Source organism: Lagenorhynchus albirostris, chromosome 20 (genome assembly GCF_949774975.1).
Source record: "Lagenorhynchus albirostris chromosome 20, mLagAlb1.1, whole genome shotgun sequence".
In the NCBI taxonomy this organism is placed as follows: Eukaryota; Metazoa; Chordata; class Mammalia; order Artiodactyla; family Delphinidae; genus Lagenorhynchus; species Lagenorhynchus albirostris.
This window is the reverse complement of record NC_083114.1, coordinates 42,256,107-42,256,434: the sequence shown is the minus strand read 5'-3', so window position 1 is coordinate 42,256,434 and position 328 is coordinate 42,256,107.

Here is a 328-nt window from a genome sequence, read left to right as displayed (position 1 = left end):
TCCGAGGTGCTGAGCCGGGGCCCGTCACCCCCCTTCCCTAGCCGCCCGCCCCCCTTGGCAGGTGACGTCAGGGTCCTCGGGCCCCGCCCCCGGAAGGCCGGGGACCAATCCGCAGAGGACGCAGGATTTTGGGGGGAGGGGAAAGGGCCGGGGCCGCAGGGAGGGCGGAGAGGGTCCCAGGGAGAGGCAGCGATTGGAAGGAAGAAAGGGGGCTTCTGGCTTGTTCTCCACCCCCATGCTCAGAGCCCGGGACCCACGCCTAGCTCCTCTGAGCTCCGACGCCTCTACTCCCTTGTTTCTGACTTGTGATCAGTGGTGTCTATCTCAG